The 11,549-nt window shown below is 42.9% G+C and overlaps 1 long non-coding RNA gene across 1 annotated transcript in view; it reads left to right on the forward strand.

Annotated features, from left to right (window-relative positions):
• LOC135095181 (uncharacterized) overlaps nt 1–11,549 on the forward strand; it is a 26,375-nt gene continuing 14,826 nt past the window's right edge. Inside the window, exons 1-3 of the long non-coding RNA XR_010264103.1 lie at nt 1–157; nt 274–339; nt 1,180–1,253. This is a non-coding gene — a long non-coding RNA (uncharacterized LOC135095181). The remainder of the gene's footprint in view (nt 158–273; nt 340–1,179; nt 1,254–11,549) is intronic.

Here is an 11,549-nt window from a genome sequence, read left to right on the forward strand (position 1 = left end):
CAAGAGAATGCAGTACAAACGCAAGTCTCAACAGTAGAGAGTCAAAACCATCCAGCACTCAGTGGCCCCATCGCGCTGGTCAGTAGAGGACCCGAGGCCATCAGACGCAGCGGAACCTTTCTGGGTCGTAAGGTGATAGTCCGGGGGACGTAAATAGGTGAGCATCCGGTGTGTGTCAGATAATCCAATACTTGCTTAAAGGTCAGGGAAATTGAGCACACCAGACACGCTCCACATTACACAAGCTCTCGTCTTCACCTCCATTTATTTCAGCCAGACGACGCGAGGAGGAAAGTGCGGGAGACTGGAATGAAGCGACTGGAGAGTTATGAAGGATGAGTATGAAGATTCTTTGTCTTTTTATTTATTTATTTATTTATTCATTCATTTATCTGTTTGTTTATTTATTTATTTTATTTATTTACTTATTTGTCTGGTGTGGGTTTGTGTCTCTAAGGTGTTGGGTCTGCTTGTCTTCTTTCTCAGATTTACACTATAATCTTTGAAGCAATACTCACATAAATGGGCACTGAATGTTTAGTAAAGCTCCCCAAAGATTTACACTATCGTTGTTCAAGCAATGTTCACCAGAGTGGGGACAACGTTTAGTAAAGCTTCCCAAGTGTAGGTAGTTTAATGTTTACTTAGTAAAACCACCGCGGGTTACTGAAAGAAAATGGTTCTCTCATAAGAGCGCAATGATGATTAATTTGGTCTCTTTCTTTATTTTTTTTATTTTATTATTTACTTATTTTTTGTTAATGGTAATGCATGACGTGAGCTGCAGCATCACCATTATGGACACACTCTTCAAGACCCCCATTATTGTCCTCTCTGTGTGAAATGCGTAGGGAAAGTACTTATAGAACACCAAATCCGAACTGTGGCCCCGGTATTTTGTGTTACTGGCCAGTGTTCAGTTATATGATGCTGCAAAGGGTTTTCGGGTCCTCCAGGCTCACTTCCCTAACCTTGCTCTGTACTCTCGCTCTTCCTTCTTACAAGCAGAAAGTGAGTCCATTGCAATATGAAAAGGATATAAAAAAGGTGCCAGATTATGAAGAAATGCAGTTGTAGTGTAGAATGTTACTAATATTGTACCGAAATGCATTATTCATACATATTTTGAAACTTTTAAAGCATTTTGCACATCTTACCGTGTTGTTTTATATTTGACAGTGCCGCCGAAGTCCCGAGCGGCTTCGAGACAAGGAAGAGAAGCTCCGCGACTCACTTGAGCCAGTCAGTCAGTGGTCAGTGGCGTCAGCTTTGTTGTGGTGTACGCGTGAGTCTTGTGTTTTCTTGAACGCTTTTTTGGGCTTTAGGTGAACCAAAACTCTCCCAAAGCCTGTCCACAGTGGTCAGCAGGTATGTTAACCTGGTAATGAGTGTATTTGGACATACACTGCTAGTGAAACTGGTGTGTCATGCCTCGCTTGGCTGGTAGGAAGCAAACGGTTGAAGAATCAGTTGCCAGACCATTAATAACTAACATTTTCTTAATTTTGCATATTTACTAGTTTTTGTATTTCATATGACTATCTAGGATGTAAGTGTTTCCAGTGCCATGAATCTAAAGGAATGGTGCTCGAAATGGGAGCTTGTAAGGCTGAGGGACACGAAAATAGGCTTGAGTGTTGGCGAGAGTGGGCGGTGCGCCTACTGTTTAGGCGTCTCTGCCCCTCACCAGTCACCACGCATCCCGCCGCTGTCACAACATTCCCCGGTATATTACACTTGTTTCTGGAATGTTTACCGTAATGTCTGCAATCAGGAATCATCGTAAACATTAACCATTGTTGTCTTTCTGACCACCAGCACATCCTCTGCCGTTCCACCTTCTACCACTCCGATGTTATCTTCCACTTCCTTGTCGCTGTTTGTTCCTCCACTTTCATAACCATCATCCACTGCCTTTCCCTCGTCACCACATCCTTCACCTCCACCACATCAACTCACTCCACTTCATCAACTCATTCACACGAGGAATCATGTGTGGAGCCAAGAGTGAGAGAGCTGAGGTGAATCAACACTCTTTAGTAGAATCACTGTTCATCTCATTAAATTGAGAGTGACTTGTTGCCATGGGTTTATCTTTACCCCCACCAGCCCCACCCCAACCCAGCCTCCCCCCAGCCTTACCTCCCCTAGTCTCACCTCCCCAGTCCCATCTTTCCAGCTTCCTGTTCCTAGTTTCGCCTCCCCAGCCTCACCTTCCCAGCCTTCCCTAGCCTCACCTCCTCAGTCTAACCTCCACAACCCTGTCTTTCTAGCCTCGCCTCCTCTCTCCTGCTTACCTTGCCACCCACCCCCCAGCTTCTCCACTCCCCAGCTTTAGTAGTAACGACCCCCGCAGGCCACGTAATTGCATGAGTCATTACCTTGTCTGTGTGTGTGTGTGTGTGTGTGTGTGTGTGTGTGTGTGTGTGTCCACGGGGAGGTAAGGAAGCAGCAGCAGAATTGGCCTTTAGGTATTTACATTGACTTATTTGGATAACGTGAATATCAAGCATCTCATTTATGCTTGAGGTGGGATTAGGTTAGCGGATGTTAGCTGGTTGTCTGTCTGTCTGTTTGTCTATCTGTTCATTAGTCTTTGTCCCGATACATCAATGTATTTTCTTTTTTTCTATTTACCTCAGTTTTGTTCTGTATCTATCTGTGTTTTTCTTTCTCTGCATCTATCTATGTATCTATCTATCTATCTATATGCATCTGCTTGTCTAATTTCATCCATCTATTTATATGTCTGTTATCTACCTATATAACTTTTCATTCCTCTCTCTGCTTGTCTAATTTCTTCCATTTATATGTCTGTTGTCTACCTATACAGTTTTTCACTGCTCTCTCTCTCTCTCTCTCTCTCTCTCTCTCTCTCTCTCTCTCTCTCTCTCTCTCTCTCTCTCTCTCTCTCTCTCTCTCTCTGGTAGGCTCTGTGGTACGTCGTTCGTGTTGCAATCTGAAGGTTACGCTTTCGATCATGGAAACCTTTTTCGTCACCTTCACGTGGATGTTGCGGCGTCATAACTCACTTAGAATCACTGATGCAGTGAGGCGCTGGTCACTGCACCGCGGGGGCGCTTCGATCATGAATACTATCGTGCGGGAAAATTGGTAACTTCCAGTAAAGTGTCCACCTAGTGTTAAGAAAGTGAGAGGAAGAAATGTTTGCCAACGCCCTTCATAAGGAGACCAAACGAACTGGAATAGACCAGAGAACCTCATGAGAATAAAACCTTTTGCTTCACATTTGGATTAAATTGTTGGACTTGCCTATAGACTCCCACACTCTGGCGTCTTGAGAGTTTTTTTTTTTTTCTTTTCACGAAGTTTCACTGCATGAATACAAAAAGAAATTCAACCTCTTCCCTCTCACTCACAGTCTTCAAGGAACATTGTAGTTTTTGTTATCCTTGGCACGAGCTCTTAAATGATAATACTAATAAAAAAAAAGAACAATAAAATATATATATATAATCCAGTAAAGATTTCCCTCCCACTTGTAGTCCTCATTTTCTAAGGTCTCCACGGCAGGTCTTAACGCAGGTTGCAGGAAACTGAGGGCAGAGTCTTTTTTTTCTATAGCCTTTGTTCTACTGTTAATATTCATTCTGTGTCGTGGGTCAGGAAGTGTTAAGTTGATATTTTCTCGTGTCTTAATTCTACACAATTCTAAAAACATTTTTTCTGTAAAGTGATGAAAAACGAGTCAATTCTGTACCTTCAGTTTTTGTTTCATTAATACGAATCCCTGCGCTATGTAAATATAGTTATGTTTAACAGATATTTTTGGAGGGGCTTTTTATATTGTTCAGCACATAGTCCTAGCCACGTTCCTTCACAGTGAGGAGGGATGAATAGTTTTCATCCCTAGCCTTTGTTGTACTGATACCATTCATTCTGCCGTAACTTCAGTAGTTTCCACGAAATATTTTTTCTCACTTTGAAAGTTCTTTACGACATAAATCTCAAACATGTTCTTGAAAAGTGAGAAAACAGGATTACTTCTCTCTGTCCTTTGTTTTACTCCTACGATTCCTTCTGTTTCCTTGGTTCGATAATCTCAAACTGACATTTTCTCGTTTTCGTAATTCCTCAGGGGAGAAATTTCAAGCACGTCCTTCAGAGCGGGGAGTCCTGTGTCTTGTTTACCTTTAAACTTTGCTCTGGTGATGTGATTTGTTCTGCGATGTAACGTTAATAGTCTTCAGTACACATCTTGTACTTTGCTTTAATAATACCATTCCATCTGGTATGTGTGTCTTAAGCTGATATTTTCTTGTATTCTCAGTTTTTAGGAGAAAAGTGAGGAAATCTTTAACCTTTTTTCTAGTAATGCAATTCCTTTTCTTACGTCCCCTAGGAGGTCTTAAGTTAAATTTTCTTGTTATATATATATATATATATATATATATATATATATATATATATATATATATATATATATATATATATATATATATATATATATATATATATATATATATATATATATATATATATATATATATATATATATATATATATATATATATATATATATATATATATATATATATATATATATATATATATATATATATATATATATATATATATATATATATATATATATATATATATATATATATGATATTTATTTATTTATTTATTTAAATATTTCGAGGGAATTTGTAGCATGGTACAGAAAAGTGAAGGAGAGGAGTACTCTTTACCTGAAGCTTTTGTTTTGGTAATACGATTCCTTGTGGTGTGTAACTTAAGTATTGTTTTTGTAAGGTCTTTAAGACAGAATTTCACCACGTGCCTGGAGTGTGAGGCGGGAAGAGTCAGTTCTTTATCGTTGGCCTTTTGTTCTTTTTATTTCATCACGACAGAATCTCGGCCACTTCCCTGAAAAGTGAGGACCAACGAATACATGACTTAAGTCTGGGTTTGTTATACTAATGTGATTCCTTTTGTTGTGTAAGTTAGTGAGTTTAAGTGATGTATTCTCGTTTTCTTAATTCTTCTTGATTATTTTCAACCACGTTCCAAAAAACTAAGGAAGGATTAGAATTCCTTATCTCTGCCTTGTAATGTGGCAGTGTAAATCCTTCTCTGATGTAGATTTTACGTTTTTTTTTTATTTGATTTTCGGAATTGTTGTGGGCAGATTGCAAACCATGTTCATTAGGAAAAGTTTTATCAGTATTTAAGGAATTATTTCATTTTTCTCTTGCCAAACTTTCGAGGACACTAATCTGAGCCACGTTCAAGGTGAAGGCTTCGTTTCATGGAATAGGAAAGGGTGTGTTTTGTTAATGTATAGCGGCAGATTCATCCCAGAGCGTGTCTTTACAAGCTAGGGAGTCTTAGGCAAACATTTTCTTTTCTTCTTCAATTCCTCTGGATAGAAATCTGAGCCACATTCCTGGCAAAGTGAGAAGAAGTTTGTGTTTTCTTTATTTATTGCGTTAGTTTTATTTCCAGGGCTCATTTTTGGTACGTAAGTATATGTTTTATTTTTATTTATTACTTTTTTGATGAGGGAGGTGGACGTGACCAGAGTTTGACTGAGCAGATTGAAAAGGCTAGCGTTAACTGACTGCACCATGAGGCACTTGTTTTGTGCGTGTAAGCAAGCTACTCTTAAGTGCATATTTTATTTTATACATTTACCACGACGGAAATTTCTCAAGTATGGCAAAAAGAGGCTCCTTTCCTTCCAACAGATTTATTAGAGTCGTGTTTGTCACTTCCAGCGTTACATTTTAGGTTAGATGGTCGTAGCAATAAACTCCACATGCAAGCCTTAAAGAATAACATTTCCTTCCACAAGTCACTGTAATTAAGTTCCTCATCTGTAACATCCATTCCATCCCAGCGATTTCTTGTGGTGTGTAGGCTAGGCAGAACAACACTGGGTCTAGAAGCCGCTCATGTTTGTCTGTCTGTCCACGCGTCGCCTGGAAATCGTGTACTGAAAGCCTACATGGAAATCTGCAGCTGGAAGAGAATTATATCTTGTAACGAGTGAGGAGAGCGGCAGGCAGACCTTGGCAACCCTTCGCGGGTAAGGTCTCTTCGAGCTGCCGGGCTGGGAGGTGGTGCAGTTTTGAGTACTGGCAGGTGTATTGCATCGGCAGCGGTGTGCGTCCCTTCCATGTCGTGCAATTCAGGTACTGCCCGAGCCTTTTGAGTGACACGACTTCTGAGTCTTTGTGAAACGTGTTGGTATGAAGTGTGGGTTTGTGAGGCACCACTGGCAGGCCATGAAGGACAGGGTGGCCCGAGTACTTCAGCCTTTTTAGTGTTTATTTTATCGATGGTCAGTGAAATTTGGTACTGTTCGGAACGGAACGGAAGAAAAGAGTGGGGGAAATAAAAAAAAGAACAATATAGAGAAAGAGAAATTTGGGTGAATACGGGATGAAACAATGGGGAAAAAGACAGCTGGTACTGTTCGAACCCCTTGACTTACGTGAATTTTCATCAACCTTTGTGGAATGATATAAAGTGTGGCTGTCAAAGACACTGCTGGCAGCGTAAAGGATGACAGGATACTTCACACCTTTTGTGCTTGTTTCATTGCTGGTCACTTAACAAAAAATGTGTGTGTGTGTGTGTGTGTGTGTGTGTGTGTGTGTGTGTGTGTGTGTGTGTGTCTGTGTGTCCGTGTGTCTGTGTAATAATAAATAATAATAATAAACGGTTTATTCTTTAGGCAGTCAACAAACTGAAAATGTACATTGGGGGTGGGGAAATACTTGACATTAATCCTAAAGGTAAGTCAAATCTAGAAGGGACTATTGATTGATGGCTCGCACCATGGTGGGAATCGCACTGAGTCTGTACCGGTCCGTACGTGGCGCCTTTAGGGGCGTTATCTTATTGTGGTGTCTGGCGGCACGGGCGGGGCGAAGCGCGTCAGGCGGTAGCATGTTTCTGAGACGTGGATGATTCAGAAGTCCCCCTCCAAACTTCTCCAGAGCCTCACGGTACCTGGTGGATAGTCTGGACAGCCTCAGGGTGTTCAGGGCTTCTTCATAGGTGGTGTATGCAGGGCCAAGGATGACCCTGCACGCCCTTTTCTGCACACTCTCCAACTGTAGCTGTTGAGTTTGTGTGAGGGAGGAGGACCACGCTGGGGAGGCGTACATGAGTTTGGGGAGGATGAAAGTAAGATACACCCCCCTTAACTCATCTGTCGGCGTCCCCAGCGACCTGAGTCTGCGCAGCATGTACAGCCTGTAGGTAGCTGATCTTATGGTGCTGGCGACATGCTGCTTCCTGGTTAGCTGGTCGTCCACCGTGACTCCGAGAAGCTTGGCACATCGGACCACCTGGAGGGGGTGAGGGCCCACTGAGAGCTGGGGAGGGGGCACTGGTACAGAGGAGGTACAGAAATGCATCACCACAGTTTTGTTGTGGTTGATGGTCATCCTGCTCTCCTCCGTCCACGTCTGCAGCCGCTCCAGGATCGCTTGCAGTGGCGAGTAGTCCGGGTTCTTGGTGGAAACTGGGACGCCCACGGTGCAGTCGTCCACATACCTCCAGCGATGGGGGGTGTCAGTGAGGGCGTCGTTAATGAGGAGGAGGAAGCATAGAGGACCCATCTTGGTCCCCTGGGGGACCCCACAAGTCAGCTGTTGGAAAGTAGAGACAGAGCCCTGATAGCGAACGGCCTGACGCCTCGCTGTGAGGAAGTCGGCTCGCCACGCTATCAGGTTAGGAGGGAGACCCAGACTCACTGCCTTGCTGATGACAACAGTGTGATCAACAAGATCAAAAGCCTTTTTGAAGTCCACAAAAGCAACAGCTAGAGAGGTGTTTCGCTTGTCCAGGTGGCTGTGGATGAATTCAAGGAAGCTGGTCAGGTAATGGGAGGTGGAGGTGGCTTTAATATTTCCAAACTGTTTGATATCCACGGTATTACAAATTTTGGTGTAGGCCCAAAAATATACAAAATCTTCACAAATAAGGCTAGGGATGGGGGTGATAGAGACTGGCCTGAGGTCATTGAGTGACTGTGGACTGGAGGTTTTGGGGATGGGGGTGACGTAAGATGTCTTCCAGTCATCGGGGCAAGAGTGTTGGGAGAGTGAAGCGTTTATTATTGAGCATAGCGGTGTTGCTAACTCTACAGCAAATTCCTTGTAAATTTTTATAGGAAGGTCAGTGGGTGTGGTGGATCTTGGTTTGAATTTGAGTATTCTCTTAAAAACATCCACCGCCTGGACACTGGGGGGATGAGAGGGTGCCGGAAGATAGGCAGGAAGCAGAGTGGTGTGGAGGGGAGGAAAGGTTTGACAGATAGCAGCAAAGTGATCGTTCATCTCCTGAGCCGCGAGAGTAGCAGGAAGGTGTGAGGTGCAAGGAAGAGACGAAGTGTGCTTTTGTAGGCCACACAAAGCTTCGATCTTAGCGTACCACTATCTGTTGCTGGTCAGCTTGAGGTGGTGTATCTTGTCTGGGTAATAGTTTGCCTTTGCAGCCTTAATCTCCCTGATTACTCTGTTTCTTAGTTTCCTGTAAATGACCGGGCAGGAGTGGAACGCCCAGGTCCGCTGACGCATGAGTCTTTTACTCGTAATGCGGGGTGTCATCCAGGGAGCATCAGACGGGTGCGTTGTGACGCTCTTGGTTGGGAAGTAGCGGTGGAAGGCTTCTGTGGTGGTGGCGATGTAATTCTGCCATTTTAAATGGACGTCCTCCACATCCAGCACCTCGGTCCACGGGTGTTGTGTCACCCACTGCCCAAACTCCCTCATGGCTGAGTCAGGCATGGGGCGGTGGGTCCTGGTGACAGCTGACCGGGGGGTCGAGGTGGTGGGTGTGGGTGTCCACAGTATGGAGAGGTGGGTGCTCCGTCCCATGGAAGGCAGCGGCTTGGGGGGCGAGTACTGCTGGCCCAGGTCTGTCAGTATAAGTGTGTGTGTGTGTGTGTGTGTGTGTGTGTGTGTGTGTGTGTGTGTGTGTGTCCGTGTGTCTGTGTGTCTGTGTGTATGTATGTGTTTTATTCATTCAGCACTAGGAAGCAGATAAGTATTAAAACAGTTTATCTATTTGACAGTGATGAAAATGGTAGAAAACACACACACACACACACACACACACACACACACATTTAAGGACATCACACGTTGGTAGAGTAGCTGTTAATCCATTAACTCAGGATTACATTGGCGGGGCGCGAGGCAGTTTGATATAATGGGTGTGGCACATAAACAGCTGCGGTGCTCTTTGGTGTATACATTTGCTTGGTGTCAACACAGTTACGTACTTAATAACTTGCTGCTTCGTTCTCCGACATGGTCTGTATTTACTGCTGTCTGTGACTGGAGCTGTTTCCACACACAAGTGTCCTCAATGAAAACTACATTGCCTTTCTTTCGGATCTACTTTTTTTTTTTTTTTGCGGGAAAGAATGACTTTGTGAACCATTATCTTGCCCTCATTCCTTCACCGCTCATCGAAATTTATATATATATATATATATATATATATATATATATATATATATATATATATATATATATATATATATATATATATATATATATATATATATATATATATATATATATATATATATAATACTCCTTCACCTCGGAGTCCATCTGGGAAGGGGACCACAAATGTCCCCAGGCTGGACTGCTCTTCAGATATCGACTAAGTGTCTTGACAACCCCCCCAACTTTTTTCCATAAACTTGTGCAACATTCGTGGTCTAAGATCTAATTTTCAATCTGTAGAACACCACCTCTCCTCTTGTAAACCTCATCTTCTTTTCGTCACTGAAACACAAGTGTCTGACGCAACAAACATTTTCAAATTATTTCCAAAACTAAAGTGCAAATATAGTTATTTCTGCGTCACATGTGCAAAGAGAGAGAGAGAGAGAGAGAGAGAGAGAGAGAGAGAGAGAGAGAGAGAGAGAGAGAGAGAGAGAGAGAGAGAGAGAGAGTTTTGTGTGTCTAGATTAATTAAAAATTGAGAGAGATTTTAGAAGTCTCTATTAAACCTTGCCTGAGGGGATATGGAAGAAGGGAGAGGGGAGGAAGGGGGAAGGGAGAGGTGAGAGGGAGGATGGGAAGGGAAAGCGAAGGGGGAGAGAGGGAGGGAAGGGAGGAAGGAAAGGGTTGAAGAAAAGAGGAAAGTTAAGGAAGAGATGATTGCTGTGTTATCATGTTCTGTTTATCTATTTATTTATTTATTTATTTTATTTATTTATTTACTTATTTTTATAGGTGAGAATTGCGATTGTGAAGGAGAATTTTTGTTTGTTTGTTTGTTTGTTTGTTTGTTCTTGTTTGACCTGCCTTTCGTTCCTCGTTTCTTTGTTTTATATTGTTTGTATTTTCTGGTGTTGTTCTTGTCTTCCTGTTACTCCTTTTTTTGGCTCCTTTTCTCCTTCACCTCCTCTCCCCGTCCTTTTCCTTTTTATCTTTTTTCTTCTCTTACTTTTCATCTTCCTCTTCCTCCACCACCACCACCACCACAACTATTTTTTTTTCTTCCTCCTCTTTATTTTCCTTCACCACCACCACCACCACAAGTTCCCTCCACATTGATCACATTGTCAGTCTCTCCTCACTCCATCCCTAGTATACAGCGGCACTCATTCCTCACCTAGTGGCGGCAGTTAGGGTGCACGTCACTCCCGGGTGTTACAGGAGACTCATTACAGGACAATAAACACGTTGCAGAGGCTCAGGTGTTGTCACTATTTACCTGGATATAAACACCTTCATTATTCTCCACTCGGGTCGTCTGTGTTTTTTCCCTGACAGGTTCAAGATTGACTTAAAGAGACAAGAAGGGAGTGGTTCATAAATAGAATGGTGGATGAATGGAATAGAGTAAGGAATCAGGTCATTAGTGCAGAGTTATATGGGAGTTTTAAAAGATTGGACAAATTTATGAATGATTAGTGGAAATTGATGTGTTTTGTAAAGACTGCCACGTGTAGGCCTGATGGCTTCTTGCAGCTTCCCTTGTTTCCTTTGTATTGTTCTTATAGCCTCGTGTTCTTGAGCTTTTTCTGTCTCACCAGGGCTATTTTCAGAGGCTACAGAGATGCTTTCTGAAGTTGTCACGCGTGTTTCTCCCACTGGTTAGGTAGAATCCTCGATCACCTGCTGCTACAATAATGATCATTGCGTAGGGAGGGGGTGGCAGGTTTACTGGGGGGGGGGGGGCGCCTCTACCCTCGACTTTGCTCTCTCACGCCTCGCTGCCTTACGTGGGGCGAACACGACCTGGGAAGACATAAACCGATAAAGGAGGAAGAAGAGGAGGAGAAGGAAGAGAGGGAGGAGGAGGAGGAGGAGGAGGAGGAGGAGGAGGAGGAGGAGGAGGAGAAGGAGTACTTAGCGGAATAAAAGAAAGCTAAGTACAGCGGAGACAAGTGGGAGTGAAAACCTGAAGAGGAAAAAAAAAGGGAAATGAAGAGAAAGTTGCTAATGATAAGAATGAAGGTTACGAGACTCTGGAAGAAGAAAGAAAATGAAGAGGTGAACCAGAGGGATGAATAAGAGAACATGAAAATGAAGAGAAAGGATGAG

The sequence above is a fragment of the Scylla paramamosain genome, chromosome 48 (genome assembly GCF_035594125.1).
Source record: "Scylla paramamosain isolate STU-SP2022 chromosome 48, ASM3559412v1, whole genome shotgun sequence".
NCBI classification, from domain to species: domain Eukaryota; kingdom Metazoa; phylum Arthropoda; class Malacostraca; order Decapoda; family Portunidae; genus Scylla; species Scylla paramamosain.